The following is a 16249-nucleotide window of genomic DNA, read 5'->3' as shown; positions in this document are numbered from 1 at the left end:
GTCAGGTGCCAGAGCCCACAGTTCACTCTGCTCTCCACCCCTCTCCCAAGGCTGTGGTATGTATGTCTCCCTTGAAATGAGATGAGGAACAAAATTTTTTAACTGTGGTGAACTGCACATAACATTAAAAGACACACATAAATGAAGTCGACCATCTTATTTTAAGTGTACAGCTGGGTAATGTCAAGTGTATTCACGTTGTTAGGCAATCAGTCTTCAGAACTTTTGGCAGTACTATGGTTGAACCCCGGGCCTTTTGCGTGTGAGGCAAGCACTGCACCACTGTATCTACCACATTTCCGGCCCTCGGTCTGCAGAACGTTTTCATCTTGCAGAACTGAAACTCTGATCATAAACAACTTCCCATTTCCCCATCTGCTAAGTCCCTAGCAATAACCATTCTTCTTTCTGCCTTATAAATTTGACCTCTGTAAGTACCTCATATAAGTAGAATAATATAATATTTGTCCTTTTATGTCTGGCTTATTTCGCTTAGAATGATGCCCTCTAATGTGGAGGCAAAGGAACACTGAGACACTTGGTGGTCTTATAAATTAGCACAGCTGCTATAGAAATCAGTGTGGAGGCTCCTCCAAAGACTAGGCAAGGAACCACCATATGACCAACTATGCCACTCCTCGGTATTTATCCTGAAGAATTAAAGTCATCTCACTGCAGTGACACATGCAGATCCATGTTTATGGCAGCACAATTTACAATAGCCAAACTATGGAACCAGGCTAGGTGTCCATCAGTGGATGAATGGATAAAGAAAATAGGCTATAGACACACCATGGAGGCTTATTCAGCCATAAAGAAAAACGAAGTTGTCATTTTCAGGAAAATGGATGGAACTAGAGAATTTTCTGTTAAATAAAATAAGCCAAACTCGGAAGTTCAAGGGTTGAATGTTTTCTCTCATATACGGAAACTAGAAAGAAAAAATGAAAAAAAAAAAAGATGGGGGGTGGTGTCTCATGACAATAAAAGAGAGATCAGAAAATAGAGGAAGAGGACCAGGGAGAGGGAGGAGGAAAAAGAAAGTTCTACTGGAGAATGATGCCTTCCAGGTTCTTCCCTGCCATGGCCTGTGGTAGAACTGCCTTCCTTCTTAAGGCCGAGTTCATGGGAAGGATGTGCCTCGTTTGGTGTCTGTCTATGTTCGTCAAATGGACATGAGTGATTTGTGCTATTGTGACTAAGGCTTCCATGAACATGTGTGTACAAATATCTGTTGAGACCCCTGCTTCTGGTTCTTTTAGTTCTAATGTTTACCCAGAGTTGTAATTGCCAAATCATATAGTAATTTTAGCTTTAATTTTTTGAGGACCCACTACCCGGCTGTCCACGCATCTCCACGTTCCACTTTCCCACCTGCTGCGTGCATGTGCATGGAAACCAGTCTCTCCGCACCCCGGAGGGCTCTAGCCTTGACTTCTGCGTTTCATATGAAGGCAGAACATCTGAGTGGAACTGTGCAGGAGACAGTGGGAGGGACTGACCATGACAGGTGACAGGCCGGTTCTGCAGACGCATTTGGAATTCATCCAAAAGGAAATGAGAGAAGCCATGAAGATAAATGAGTACCGCTGAGAGCAGAGGGAGGATAGCTGGCGTGAGGACTCAGCCTTGGGGAACGGCCCAGTTGGGCAGCACATTAATTCACAAATGGCAGCTGCTAATTGTTTTTTAAAAGCTCATTCTCTAAGTTAAACATTGCCCTGCAGTCCCCAGATTTGCTTAGCAAACCCTTTTGCATATTAAAATAAATACTGACTTAGCCTGATGGAGTTAACCCACAAACAAAATTCGAGATGCCAATGACAGTTAACATCTGTAGAGTTAGAATTTATTTTTCATGTACTTAATCTTCATAAAAATCCTGTGGTACAGACATTATTATCCCTGCGGTAGTCCTCTGGGCACCTGGAGGAGAGATCAGCTTTCCTGACCTTAGAGCTCACTCCCACCCAGGGGGCTCAGAGGGAATGGTCAGATCTGGGCACTGAGAATGTGTTGCCTGTTGGCAGGGACACTGTGCACAAAAAGGGCGTGCAGCAAGATCAGCGATCATCGGGGGCTGAGGGTGGTAGGGAGGGATGGGCAGGGACACACAGGGATGGGGGGAGCACAGAGGCAGATTTATGTCATTACATATTTGTCAAAACCCTTAGAGCGAACGCCACCAAGAGTGAGCACTAACATAAACTGCAGACTTCAGTGAATAATAATGAATCAAAAAAAATGAATCCATATTGGCTCATTAATTGTAATTAATGTGCCACACTAATGTAAGAGGCTTATAACAGCGGGAACTTGAGGAGGAGGGTGGGGGCATAGGAGAACTTTCATACTTTGCGCTCAATTTTCTGTAGAGCAGAAATTTCTCAAAAAGTAAAGACATTTTTTTTAACGCACATAAACTCGCTCTTTGGGGGTCACCTTTTTCCATGGTGAAGAAGTGGCTAGGAGAACCAAGGGGTAGACCCAGTGGACCCTCCTCCCCCTCTTCTGCAAGGACTCCCTTAGAAGAGGCCCTGACAACTTGCTCTTTTTCTCTCTTCTGCACATGGATGACAGCAGGACCCAGCCCACCTTGGCTCCTCCTTGGACCCTGAGGTAAGCACAATCTCTCCAAGCATCTGCCCTCTCCAGGTTCACCCTGCCTCACTTTGATGAATGTGTTCTGTTAGTTTTGGATTTGAAGCTGTTCAGCCCTAATTACCTTAGGAGAAAATGCAGAGCGGGTTTCATGAGCTCACAGAGTTTGGGTCTTAAATCAGATAAAAATGAAATGGTGCTAATTTTCTTTGCTCTTGTTCTTTACGCAGGCATCTTTCCTGGGAATCTCCTGGGAAGAAGGTTTATCCAAACCAAAACACAAGTCTGGCAGTGCTGGTCCCCCAAAAAAATGCCAACTAATAGTACTCCAGAATTCCTCATAACCTCTAACAACTGTGCCCATTTTAGAGCCGAGGAAACCAAGTCTGAGGAACCTAATCAGCATGAGTGACCTGCTCAAGTGGCAGAGCTGGAACTCAGATCTTCTCACTCTCGGATCCAGATTCTATCACTTTCCACCTCTCTAGAGGAATAAAATCTTTAACTTCTGATGCATCTATTCTCTTTATTACACAGAAGTCAATTACAGTGCACATGCACACACGAACAAGCTCACACACACAAGTGACATTTGGTCTCCTTCTTCCAGATCCTATGACTTCCCAGCTCTGCAAGTCACCCTCTTATCATGAGGCAGGACCCTCTGCCCAGGGCTAGCTCTATAAGAATACACCATGAAAAACAGGGTTGGGTGAGGGCAGGATATTAAATCAAATACAAATGCTCAGGTCTTAATATCCTTAAAAAATGATCTGTTTTGTTTGTGGAGGCAGAACAAGATGGATTCTGTCATTTAATAGACATTTATTAGCGCCTTGGGAAACATGGATGAATAACACAAAGTTCCTATACTCCAACAGACTACTGTCTCATGGAGGGGTGGGAGGAGACAAATTAACAGATAATTGCATGCATGCTAATGTGCATCCCAGTTTTGACTGGAAGATTATGGAAGCCAACTAATCAGAATGGTTGCTCTCCATTCAAAACATTCTGCAGCCCTAAATAAGCCACCTGGACAAACCTATGTGTATTAGCTCAGGCAGGCTGCCATAACAAAATACCAGAGGGTGGGATCTTAATAGAACTTTATTTTCTCAAGTTCTGGGGGCTGGAAAGTCCACAGTCAGGGCTCCAGCAAGGTTTGATTGCTGGCAATTTCCCCTTCCTGACTAGCAGAGGGTCACTTTCTCACTGTGTCCTCACATGGTAGAGAGAGGGAAGCTGGTGTCTCTTACTCTTCCTATATGAGCACCAACCCTACCAGATGAGGGTCCACCAGTATGACTTCATTTAACCTTAATTAACTCCTAAAAATCCTATTTCCAAATGCAGTTCCCATTAGGGTTTAGGGCTTCAACACATGGATTTGGGGAGACACAATTCATTCCAGTTCACTATCCATGCCCCCGATGGCAGCACAACAGGCTGTAACCACTCTGCAGGAATCACCAGAGAGTGCTTAAGAGGAGCACTTACCCAGGGACAGCATCTTGTAAGAAGGAACATTTGAGCTGGGTTTTGAAGGATGACTAGGAGTGGGCCAAAAAGGGGAAAGAGCTTTCCAAAATGTTAGCTACACATATGCAAGTATAAGGAACTGTGAAAGGCCAGGCACATTTAGAAAATGACAGAAGTGCAGTAACCATGGAGACAGAGGGAGATGTGAGGAAAAACAAGAATGGAGGCCAGCTCCAGGGTCCTGCTGGGGAGCATAGGCATTATCTGAAAGGCAGAAGGTTATAAGGTTAATATGGTTTCCTATTTAATGCAACAATATCAAAATAATGGTGATATACCACTGATATATTCTAGAGTAAATAATAAAAATCCACCTCCTCTTTTATTAATACTTTGTCCGGTTAGGAAAGAAACATGGATTTTTTTTCTTTTGCCCTTTTAAAATAGGACATAATGCATAAAATAATACTGTATTTAGGTAGTTTCCAAACTTATTTCTTTTTTATTATCATTACTGGGACTGAACCCAGTATTTTACCACTGAGCCACATTCCCAACCCCTTTTTATTTTTTATTTTGAGACAGGGTCTCCCTAAGTTGCTTCAGGCCTCACTAAGTTGCTGAAGCTGGCCTTAAACTTGAGATCCTCCTGCCATAACCTCCTGAGTTCCTGAGATTACAGGTGTGCACCACCCCATCAGCTCATTTTAAACTTTTTAAATAAGCAAGTCTTTGCTCAGAAGAAATGCAGACCTGATTCCCAAAAAAGAGCAAACAATAAAAGGCCTAGCTGGATTGGTGGGGTGGGGACCAGGAGTCAAAGATCCCTCTCTGCCAGCCTCCCCTTCTTTCACAACCTGAAGTCTCTCTAAAGAACTCTGGGCTCCTTGTTACACCATTTTAAAGTCATTCCCCTCCATGATGAACTTGCTTTTCTACACACACACACACACACACACACAAGGATTTTTTCAAATAATAATAAACATTTGTTAATAATTAATGTGTGGCTTACTGGCTATAAACCAGGGACTGCAGGAGACATTCCAGGGGAAATCAGTTCTTTTTGCATCACAACAACCCTGAAAGGTAGATGCTGTTATTCCCATTTCACAATAAGGAGACTGAGGCAGACGAGGTCACTTAGCTAGGAGGTGGAAGAGCCAGGAGGTAAACACAGGCATTTGACCTCGGGTACCTGTGACCTTGGGCCTGTGCTCTATCACCTGTTTTAGGAAGTACCAACTTTCACAGACCTGTGTTGTATCACATAAGAATGAGTCCACAGAGTAGTTTAGATAAGAAAAATAAGTTGAATAGTTCAATAGAGTTAAGAATAAGTTAAATAGAGTATCCTTCCCTGGCATGGATCCTGGACCACAGTGGGCATTCCAAAAAGTTTGCTCAACAAGTGAATTGAGAAGTAAATGAGCTTGTTCTCCAGTGCTCAGGACACCTTGCAGTTGCTCACACTGGTACCCCACCAAACTTCCCTTTGGACAAAAAACCTTTTGGCCCTGATTGAACTGCAAGCAAATCTACACAGTCTGCTGTGTACCCAAAGAAACCCTTTATGAGAAGCAACATACAGTGTTCTGTCCACCCAGGGTGCCATAACACAGTGCCACCGCATCTTCCCAGGAGGCCTCCAGTGTTATGGATCAGGGGCCCACCCTAGTCTAGTCTTTATATCTGCAAAGACCCTATTTCCAAGATAGATCATATTTTGAGGCACTTGGGTAAGGACTTCATCATATCTCCTGTGCGGAGACCCGATTCAACCCATAACATACAGTAACTTCACCAAAGTATCATTTAGGAGCCTTCCCTACTGAGCAAAGAGGAGATTCTCTCAGCAGCACAATCTCCAATGATCGGTATGGTCTTGTGCAGGGGAGAGACCCTGTAGATACAGATTTCCAAACAAAGGAGGACTTAATGGCTAAAATCAGAGACCCTGCAACAGACTGCCCCATTCAAGTCCTGGCTTCCACATTTCAGCTGTGTGGTTGGGGCATGTTACCTAATCCTGCCATCCCACAGTTACATCATGTACAAAATGAGGAAAATAATAGTACCCAACTATTATTACAACACTATTGTGAGAACTAAATGAGATAATATAGTTAATTAGAAATATTCACTGTTTTCTCACACAGTGAATATTTCTAATTAGCCATAATGATTATTATTCAGCATTCCAGGCATAAAGAGAGCGACTGCTGCAGGAGGGGTGGACGAGACAGGAAAGAGGCCTAAGAGAGCTGCAGGCCATCAGACTTGAGCGCCCAGGGAGGGAGGGAGAGGAAGAGCTGGCAAAGGTATAGTGAGGAATGGAGGAATTCCCACCTCAACAGGCAGAGGTGCCTGCAGAGACACCGCACACCTGTCTTCACAGCAGCACCGTTCACAGGAACTAGAAGGTAGGCACGAGCTCAGTGCCAGCTATCAGGGGACCAGTCACAGGGTACTGCTCAGCCTTGAGATGGAGCTGCTGACTCTCGGTGCAGCACGGATGGACCTTGAGGACACTATAGTAAGTGAAGTAATTCGGCCACGAAAAGACAAAGGCAGGATAAGTCTACTTAATAAGGTACCTACAGTAGTCAAGTTCACAGTGCCAGGAAGAAAGTGGTGGTGGCCTGGCACTGGGGAGAGAAGGGAATGGCAGGTGGTTAAACTGGTGCAATTTCAGATCTGTGAGGTGAAATGAGTTCTGGAGGTGGTCTGGTGGTCGCACACCAAATGTGCCTGGAATTAACACTACTGAATAGCATATATATATATATATATATATATATATATATATATATATGGTAACTGGGGATTGAACCCAGGGGCACTCAACCACAGAGCCATATCCCCAGCCCTTTTTTATATTTAATTTAGAGACAAAGTCTCGCTGCATTGCTTAGGGTCTCACTAAATGGATGAGGCAGGCTTTGAACTAGTGATCCCCCTGCCTCAGTCTCCCAAGCCACTGAGATTACAGCATGCGCCACCGCCCCCGACTAAGATGGTAAATTTAATGCTCTGTATATTTTACCACAATTAAAAATAAAAGATTTATAAAGGAAGACCGAGTGGTGGACAGTGTGGAGTTCTGCTGAGAGGTCTGGAGAGGACTGGAAAGGAGCCACAGAGAGACTGCTGGTAAGGCTCTGAGGACAGCATCGGAGCTCAGAAACCAGGCTGTGGTGGTGATGGGACAGAGAGATGGGACAGGAAGCCCAGGAGCTCTGCTGTAGAGAAGGAGGAGACTGCATCCTCAGCTAAGAGAGGATGGGGACAGAAAAGGACTCTGTTTTTCCTGGCTCTGTTGAATTTCTCTTTAAAACTACAAAATTAAGGCATGTTTACCAAACCATTATCTAGGTATACTGGTTATACAGAACACTGGCCTAAATAAAGGAAAGAGCCCTCCAGATTCCCCTCCCCTCTTCAACTCGGATCACCTGTGTTAACAGCCTAGTGTGTACCTTAGCACCTTGCCCACACTTACACTAACATGTCATTGCAGCTAGTGTGCAAAGGTTCGAGACAGTCCCTATGTTCCAGGAAAAGTCCTATGTCATTGAGGACCGTGAGGCAGAGGAGGGTTAGGGAGGGAGACACAGCAACGTGGAGACCCTGGAAGCCTGTGATCAACTCCGAGAGCGATAAGAAGTTATGGGAGGATCTGAGTAGGGACACAGCCTCTGCTTTGTTCTCAGAGACAGCTCTGACTCCAGGATAAAGACTAGGCCACAGCAAGGGCTGAAGATGGGAGACTGCCACGAAAGAGGACAAAGCAGAAGTCCCAGTGAGGAACCATGGCAGCGTGGCCCATCTTTGAAGAAAAAGATGACAGAACTTGCCCTTGAATTGAACTACTTTCTCAAGGTAGTTAAGAAGTCCTTGAGCACACACAGCTTGGGAGACTCATCTATTTGGTCATTATTTCCTGAGCATCTGTGTGACACTTAGGGGATGGAACAGTGGACAAAACACAGTCCCCACCCTCTTCATGATGGTTGCATCCTAACCTCAGAGAGCCAGAGTGGATCACAGCAGCTCAGAGCATGACCCTGAGACCAGGTGGCCATGTTGACCACCCAGCTCTGCTGCTTGGTAACCATGTGATCTTAGGCACGTTGCTTGATCTTTTTACACCTCGTGTCCTCATCTATAAGATGGTAATAATAATCATCATTCCTACATCTTTGCTATGAAGAATAAGCAAACTAGCATACAAAAAGTGCTTAGCACAGAGGAACCACTTTATAAACGTTAGCTATTATTACCGGGGATAGCAAGTGGTTAACCAGGATGCCATGGGCCTTGATCTATATTTCCCATTCTGGCGATGCATATTGACAATTAATTTCTTCCTTTGTTCTTCAAAATTTTGTAGGCAACCTTGAAGCTTAAGTCATGGCAATTGACTCTGTAAGCGACAGAAGTTAGAAAAATCGCCATGCATTTGTTCAGGCACATACATGCATTGAAATAAAAGAGCAAAGCTAGACCCCAAATGATACACTGTATGGTGGAACCGTGATGGGATTAAGGGTAAGGCTTGATATCTTTATGTTGCTCCCTTTTTCTTTCTTTTCCAATTCTCCACAATAAGACTTTGTACATTTCCTATTCATAAAAGTGAGCATAGAGTTATTTTTACAGTCGTATCTAGGCAAAGGATCTGTAAGCACAAAGGAAAAAGAAATGTACCCCTGTTCTTTCTCCCTGCTTTCATCTCAGACATGCCCTGAGAAATGAAAAAGCACCAACTATTCACCATTGTCCCAAGATGAGATCACAGAAGCATGACTCAGAGTGGCTTCTGACACCAGGTAGTGACTAAAACAGGAAAACACAGGCCTGCTCTGCAGAGAATCCTCACCATCCCGAGGATGGAGGAGCCAGGCTGTGAGGTCAGGGGAGCTGACAGCATGTTCTGATCCTGAACCACACATGGCCAGACTCGCCTCATTAGTCATTTCGATTACCAAGGGAGCTCTTAGGAGAACAGGCAGATGCAACACGTGGTGGAGTTAGAGAATATCCAGGCTCAGAAACTCCTGCCCCCACCCCTGCCCAGCTCCCTCACCACTCCACCTGCAATAAAAAACAAAAACCCTGAGCATCATGATTTCATGATTTCTTTTGCTCTTGCACCCATCAAAGGGTCCTTCACAGAGCCAGGAACACAGGCAATGTGGTGTTTGATTATTTTAATCAGTATTTCTTGTGGTACCCATCATCTATTTCTCCTTTATCTGGCAATAATGCCCTCCCTTGGTGGGACTGTCATTTAAGGTGACCTTCCTTTCCCTGACAAGGCAGTAGTGGGCACTGGGGTCAAGGTCAGCCAATCGGATGCCCACTTCCTGGGGACAGCCTTGTTATGGTTTGGATATGAAGCATCCCCAAAGGTTCTGTGTTGAAGGCTTGCTCCTCAAGGCAGCCATGTTCCTACCTGGGACTTTGGGGAGTGATTGGATCAATCCAGCAGTGGATTGATCCATTGGAGCTGAATAGACTCCTAGAAGTGGTGGAAAGCTGTAGGTGGTGGGGCATGGTCAGATGAAGCAGGCCACTGGGGTGTGCCCTGGAAGGGTGTGGCCTGTTCAGCTATCCACACAATGAAATATTATTAGGGAATGTAAAGGATGAAATAAAGTTATAGTTATCAAGATGGGGGGGGGGGCTTGCCATAAAGACAGATGTAGAGACCAAGGGAATGGAAGAGACATCCCAGAAATAATCCCTCTCCCATGTGGTTAAGGGTGCCAAGAACATCCAATGGGGAAAAGGCAGTCTTTTTTGCTAAATGATACTGGGAAAACTGGGTATCCACATGCAGAAGAACAGAGTTGGACTCTTACCTGACACCATATACAAAGATTAATTCAAAATGAATCAAAGACATAAAGCAGAAAAGCTAAAACTACAAAACTGTTTGGAAAAAACATAGGGCAAAACCTTGACAATCATGAATTCCACAATGATTTCTTGGATATGACACTAAAGGCACAGGCAACAGAACAAAGAGTAGTCAAGTTAGATGTCGAGAAAAATCAACAACTTGTGCATCAAAAACACTCTTGGCAGAATGGAAGAAAGCATTTGCAAATTGTATATCTGATAAGGGATTAATGCCCAGGATAGAGAACTCCTGAAAGTTAACCACAAAAAAAAAAAAAAAAACAATGCAAAAACAGGCAAAGGATGTGAATAGACATTTCTCCAAAGAAGACATAAATGTGGCCTATAATACATGAAGAGATGCTCAGTATCAGTAATCACTAGGGAAATTTAAATCAAAACCACAGTGAGCTACCACACCACACTGTGCTCATTAGAATGCTGCTGTCCAAAACAAAACAGAGTCAATAAGTATTGTGGAGCCTGTGGATAAGCTAGACGTCCTGGGTGTGGCCAGGGAAGCGTACAATGGTGAGCCCCAGGAGAAAGTATAGCAGTTGTTCAACAAATTAAAAATAAAACTACCACGTGAGTCAGCAATTCTGCTTCTAGAAATCTATCAAAAAGAACTGAAAGTAGAATCTCGAAGAGATGTTCACATGCCCACTTGGACCACAGCATGATTCACAATAGCTGAAAGGTAGAGGCAATTCAAGTGTTCATCAACAAATGAACTTATAAGCAAAATGTGGTATTTCCACAGAGTGGAAAATCATTCTGCCTTAAAAAGACATTCTGACCTACGCTACAGCATGGTTAAAACCAGAAGGCACTACCCTAAATGAAACAGACCCATCACGGGAAGACAGCTACTGTAGGATCGCACTTACTCAAGGAAGTCAGTGTCTTCAAAGGTGGAGACAGAAAGAGTGGTCGTCACTAGGGTCTGGGGAAGGGGATGGGAGAGGCGGTTGATGGGTGCAAAGTTTCACTTCTGCAAGATGAAAAGAGTTCTGGAGTTGGGTGGTGATGGCTGACACAACAGTATGAATGTGCTCAATATCACTGAACTGTACACTTAAGAAGGTAAACTGCATCTTATATATATTTTACCACCACAAAATTCTAAAAAATTTTAAAAAAGAAAGAAAGAAAGAGAAAAGAAATGAAGTACTGATAAATGTTACAACAGGAGCAAACTTCAAAACATTATCTTAAGTGGGCGAAAAAAAGTCAGAATGCCAAAAAAAATACTGCCTGAATGCATTTGGGTGTAATATTCAGAATAGGCAAGTCCATAGAGTCAGAAAGTACATTTGTGGTTCCCCAGGGCTGGGAGGAGGGAAAAATAGGAGCAACTTCTTCATGAGTTTGGGGTTTCTCTTTAGGGTCATGAAAATGTTCTGGAAGGAGATGGTGATGATGGCTACTAATCACTGTCAACACGCTACACATCACTTAATCATATACTTTGGCTGTCATTGTAAATTTTATCTTAAATGTATTTGCCACAAGATTAAAAAATTGAAAAAAAATATATATATATTGTTGCTGTTGTTTTGTTTTTGTTTTTTTTTTTTTAACTATAAGATCCTTCTAGAGGAGAGTGGTGGAAAGAACATAAGGTTCTTCTCAGACCTGCCTCTGACTGGCTGTATCAACTCTGGCACATCCTTCCCTTCTCCAAGCCTCAACTCCTGCAGCTACAGAATAGAAGTTCCTGTGGGCTTGGTGAGCAATTGCAATCCATTAGTCCACAAACTCTCCTTTTTGCAACACTCCAAGGGAGATTCACTCCCCAGTCTCCTGACTTCCAACACAGCTCAGCTTCTTATCTGCAGCCAGTCTCCCCTGAACTCCAGCTCCTCTGCTCAGCATCTCACATGTGTTTCCAACAGGCATCTTTAATGTCACCTGTCCAGGAGGAACAGATGACCCTCCTCTGACCTCTTCCCTCCCCTAACTTTTGTCCTTGCTTAGCTCATATGTTAGAGTCTGTAAACAAGTCAGGATGGCGCCTGGCATTTTGCCAGAGGGAGTGGTTTGTGAGGTGGCGCCAGCGAGCCACTAAGTGTGGATATTCCTTATTGGTTGACTGCTGTATCTAGTTTATGTTAATTAAGATAAGCTGTGTGGAATGTATATATACTCCTCCTGTCCTACAATAAAGGGCTCCCACTCCTGCTGTATCAATGTACACAAGTTGCTCATCACCCCCCGGTTATTTTGCTGCAGCCGGACTCCGGCACTCATAGGCTTCCCAGTCACCATACACGAAAACTCTATTCTTTCAGATGAGGCTAGACTTGTAGGAGGCTTTAACTTACCTCTCCAGCTCCATCCAATGCACAGTACACCTGCAAGTCTGCCTTCGCAAACGCATCCAGAATCCAACCCCTCCGGTCTCAGTTGACATCCTCACCCTTGCAGATCCTCCTGATTCTTCCCTTCAATTTATTCTCAACACAGAAGCTGGAGAGATCCTCATAAAATACAAGTAAGTGCACATCGATGCTCAGCCCAGCTCTAGTGGCTTAGCTTAGTTTCACCCAGAGGGAAACTCCTTGCACTGCCCCACCAGGCTGTGTGTGCAGAAGCTTCTCCTTGGTGTCGGGGCCCCATCTGCTGCTTCCTCTGTGGATGGTGCTTTCTCTGCACTCACCTCCTTGCCTTTCCTTGAGCACACCAATGCATTCCCTCTCTAGACCCTTGCTCTCGTCCCTTCCACCAGCGTGCTCTTCTCCTAGGTACACACGTGACCTGCACCGTCATCTCATGTCTACACTCAGAGACCTTCTCAGAGAGTCTTTGCTGGCCACCCTATTTGGGGTTATGAGATAAAACACAGGACATACAATTAAATTTGCATTTCAGATAAACAAGGAGCAATTCTTTCAGTATAATTATGTCCCATGAAATATTTCAGCCATTTTTGTATAGGACTTACTATACCTAAAAGGTGCCTGCTGTTTATCTGAAATGCAAATTTAATCAGGTGCCTTGTATTCTTATTTACTAAACTTGGCAATTCTCTAAAGCTGTAACCATTACACCCATATTTGTATACCCCAACTTTATTTTTCTCCATAGTGTCCATCTCCTATATTGCTTTATTTATTTATTTACTTTATTATTTGTCTACACTACTAGAACTGTGTTGTCCACATGTGGCTCTTGAACCCTTGAAATGTAGTAGTACTACTGAGAAACCAAATATTTTATTTTATCCAAATTAATTTAAGAATGAACATTCAATTTATTAATTAGAAAACATAGTTATTACAAAATACTCAAGTGTTTAGAATAGCTTGGGTAAAGAAATATACTTTTTCAAAAAGTTTTATGAAATCTTCCTACAGATCATATATTTCCAATACAAATTTAATGTTTAAATTGAGATGGGCCTAACGGGTAAATTATAAATTACCCACCAAATTTGGAAGCCTCAGTATGAAAAAATGTAAAATACCGCGTTAATCATATTCTACGTTGGTTCCATGTTAAATGCAACATTGGGAGAATATTGGATTAAATATATTTATAGGATTAATTTCACCTATTTCTCTTGATGGTTCTACTGTGGCTGCTGGAAATCTGTAAGCTGGCATGTGGCTCACACCGGGTCTCTTGGACAACACCACACTGAACAGCAGCCTCCTTCAGGACTTTGTTCTCCTGAAAGCAGAGCTGAGATGGACTTGGGAGGCTCTAGTTTATTCTGGCATGTGACAGCAGGAAGCAGGAGTGAGGAACTGGGTGAGTGAGAAAGAAGTCAATATCCCTGTCCATTATCAAGGCTGCAGCGGTGGGTGGCAGGAACTCCACTCCACAGGCACCTCCCGAAGAGCTCCATCACGTCTCCCAGAATCCTCTGCTGAGGGACAGGAAGCCACAGCTTTATCCACCAGCTCCCAGACCCACGGAAGGCTGCTTCCAGGGGTTAACTCTTTTGGGCTGCACTTGTGCCTGGGGAAAAGGAGCCTCCACTGCATTGGAAAACATAGAAACTTTATAAGCTTGAGGCTGACAGAGGATGTTGCACTCTCAGGCAAAGCTGAGCTCACAAGAGACTATCTGCTACACCTGTAGTGGAAGATGTTCTTCTCCCAGGTACACACGTGACCTGCACACCAGGGACCATGGTCTCCTTCAGCTTTAAGATCTCAACACCTAGAACATAATAAAAAAAGTTCAATTAATTGAATAAAAACATTTGCATTCAAAAAATACATACTGAGCTAGGCATAGTGGCACACATTTGTAATCCCAGCAGGAGATTGTAATCCCTCAGGAGGCTGAGGCAGGAGGAACACATATTTGAGGTCAGCCTCAGCAACTTAGTGAGACCCCTTCTCAAAAACTAATAAGGACTTAGGGGTGTAGCTTAGTGGTAGAGCATCTCTGGGTTCAATCACTAGGACTGCAAGGGGAAAAAAATTGAATAGCTGCTATGTGCTCAGCATATAAATATTCAAGAAATAATAGTTATTTTCACCATTCTTTATTTGAGTACCACCTCAGAATTCCTCACCTCAAATTTCATTTCTTAATAAGCAGTAACAATCAAACACCTTAATTCTTATTTCTCATTTCTTAATAAGCAGTAACTATCAAACACCTCAACCTCTCCTGGAAGTCATGGCAGCCAACATTTTCTGCACCCCTCTCCAGACACCCTGAAATGGCAGATGCAGTTAGAGAACTTGGAATATGAGTTTCCCCAGCAAGAACTTGGTTTCCATGTTTTCCAATGCAGTGGAGGCTCCTTTTCCCCAGGCACAAGTGCAGCCCAGAAGAGTTGACTCCTGGGAGCAGCCTTCCATGGGTCTGGGAGCTGGTAAATAAAGCTGTGGCTTCCTGTCCCTCAGCAGAGGATTCTGGGAGCTGGACAGCATGGGGGTGCTTACCCACAGCCCATAAATGGTGCACATTAAGTGTACTTCTTTCTCCTCTAGAGCATCTCCTCTGTTTTTATGCACACATCAAGTGTTAATAAATGCTTAACACTTCCCAAACTACCATGGAAAGGATCCAGGACTGCTGAAGACCCCCTGTCTACCACCACTCTAGAGGCTCAGAGGAGCGGTCTCTAGGAAATGGCTGCCTGTCAAGTTCTCTGAAACCTGATGTCCCAATGCCCACTCACAGCCCTAGGAATGGTAAATGCTCCTCATTTCCACAAGCCTCTAGTTCAAACAACAGTTTCTACCTTCTCTCAGTCTGTTTGTGCTGCTACAAAAGAAAAACAAACAAACAAACCTGAAACTAGGTGATTTATAAAGAACAGAAATACATTGCTTACAGTTCTGGAGGCTGGGAGTCCGAGATTCAGGCACTGGTGAATTCAGCATCTTATGAAGACCCACTTTCTGGTTCACAGATGGTGCCTCCCAGCCACGTCCTCCTGTGATGGAAAGGTCTCTTTATGAAAGGCACTAATGCCACCCTCATGAACTCATCACCCACAAAGGCCCTGCCTCCTATACCATCACCTTAGGGTTGGGATGTCAACATATGGACTTTGCGGGTATATAACAATCAGAGCAGAGCAATACCTTCCACATCCATGAACTAGAATTCTGCAAAGACCTTTTCTTCATCAATAGGACCATTTGGTTACTTGAAAACACAGTTCACTCAGGAAAGGCAGAAGGTATGTTCAATTCTTTCCTTTGACTTGTCTCTTTTTAGAGTAAGGAGGTAGAGTCCTGGCAGATGAAGCACATCCCAAGGGTGGGAACATCTTTAGTGGTAACCACAAAGTTTATCTAAGGGCTGGAGGTTGTTTCACCCATGTTTTAAATTCCTCTTTTTAACATATCCATTATGAGTCATCTGTTTTTACATATTCAATGTGTGTTCAGAAAATTGCATCTGTTATTTTTGCTTGTGCTTAAATTGTCTCATCTTTGGGAGCCACTCATGAGCCCCTGTGTCCTTTGGATGTGACCATTGATCTTTGGTGGCTTTTCTCCTCTCTTGCATGGCAAGGTATCCCAAGCTTCTCTTATGTATTTACTTCACTGTTCACAGAGCCCTGGTTCCTCTTCATTGGAACTAGGATTTAGCATGTCCATACACTCCTACTCGTAAAGAAAATGTAGGAAATTACACACGAAGCTATTAGCAATGCTCAGCTGCTCACCTCTGGCTTTAGAAACTGGAGATCCGCAGCAGGAGGGAAACATTTTTCAGTGAGTGCTTCTCTGTGCTGTGGGTTTTTTTTAGTACTGACAACAACACTAAAATAAGCGCAAAG

The 16249-nt window shown here is 43.7% G+C and overlaps 1 long non-coding RNA gene across 1 annotated transcript; it reads right to left on the bottom strand.

Annotated features, from left to right (window-relative positions):
- Positions 1 to 13280: 13280 nt before the first annotated feature.
- On the bottom strand, positions 13281 to 15752 carry LOC125616500. Its single transcript, XR_007347131.1, has 3 exons — positions 15546 to 15752; positions 15293 to 15394; positions 13281 to 14160 (listed from the first exon to the last, which is right to left on the bottom strand). It is a non-coding gene; the product is annotated as an uncharacterized LOC125616500 (long non-coding RNA).
- Between the last annotated feature and the right edge of the window lie 497 nt (positions 15753 to 16249).

The sequence above is a fragment of the Marmota marmota genome, unplaced genomic scaffold (genome assembly GCF_001458135.2).
Source record: "Marmota marmota marmota unplaced genomic scaffold, marMar, whole genome shotgun sequence".
Lineage (NCBI taxonomy): Eukaryota > Metazoa > Chordata > Mammalia > Rodentia > Sciuridae > Marmota > Marmota marmota.
The sequence above is the reverse complement of the archived record's forward strand: the minus strand, read 5'-3'. Positions and strand labels throughout refer to the sequence as shown.